The sequence below is a fragment of the Ovis canadensis genome, chromosome 8, assembly GCF_042477335.2.
Source record: "Ovis canadensis isolate MfBH-ARS-UI-01 breed Bighorn chromosome 8, ARS-UI_OviCan_v2, whole genome shotgun sequence".
NCBI classification, from domain to species: Eukaryota; Metazoa; Chordata; class Mammalia; order Artiodactyla; family Bovidae; genus Ovis; species Ovis canadensis.
In genome coordinates, this window is record NC_091252.1 from 14,123,293 (window position 1) to 14,124,349 (window position 1,057).

A 1,057-nucleotide genomic window follows, 5' to 3' on the forward strand; every position below is an offset into this window, starting at 1 on the left:
ATTCACTTGGGACTTCCCAGGTGGTTTGGTGGTGAAGAATCTGCCTGCCAGTCTGCCAGTGGAGGAGAGGCAATTTCAATCCCTCAGTCAGGAAGAACCTGTGGAGAGGAAATGGCAACCCACTCCAGTATTCTTGATTCTTGCCTGGAGAATTCCATGGGCAGAGGAGCCCGGCAGGCTACAGTCCATGGGGTCGCAAGAGTCAGACACAGCTCAGCAACTAAAACACCACCACCAGTTATATATTTTCAGTAGTTTTATATATATGTAAAACTACTGAAAATGTCATTTAGGGATTTCCATGGTGGTCCAGTGGCTAAGACTCTGTACTCCCAATGCAGAGGATCTAGGTTCAATCCCTGGTCAGGGAACTAGATCCCACATTCCACAACCAAAGATTCTGTATGCCTCAATGAAGATCCTGCACAGGATAATGAATATTCTGAGTGCTGAAAGACTTGGTGCAGCCAAATAAAAAGAAAAAAAAAAGAAAATATCATTTTGAGTAATAGTCTTCCAATTCTTCATAAACTTTAAATTGAGCTTATTCTCTTGAACATTCCCACCAAACACAAACAAAAACAAATCGCTAATTAGTGACCTTGGAATCAAGGAACTGAGGCCCTTGATGCTTCTTTGATAGAGCATTAAACCTTGATTACTACCCTTGGTTATATTCCAGAAGCTAATGTGACTTTGGACCATTGGGAAGATTAAGCTTTTAAAACCCATGTAGTTAATGATGACAATGTTATTTTTGTTAAATGTGTATAAAGTTTCTACTTTTCCAAGTATCTTTTATGTTAAAATCATTCCATATTATTAAAGTGTTAGCTAGGTAAGTTTTTCTTTCTTTTCTTTTTGTTCACTACAGAACCTATAAAGAAAATAGTTTTACATGTAATAAAATACTGAGCGGGATCTAATCCCTTCGCATATGGCAAGGAGTTAGGAGAGGTTGGCCTTGATCTTTATTAGAGGATTTGCAAGGAGCCATTAATGGACACAGGCAGAATATTGAATTCTAAATGATGAGCAGAATTCATCTGTCAAAAAG

At 38.5% G+C, this 1,057-nt stretch overlaps 1 non-coding gene across 1 annotated transcript; it reads left to right on the forward strand.

Annotated features, from left to right (window-relative positions):
• Window positions 1-298: 298 nt before the first annotated feature.
• Window positions 299-371, forward strand: TRNAG-CCC (transfer RNA glycine (anticodon CCC)). The gene has a single exon. It is a non-coding gene; the product is annotated as a tRNA-Gly (tRNA).
• Window positions 372-1,057: the final 686 nt, after the last annotated feature.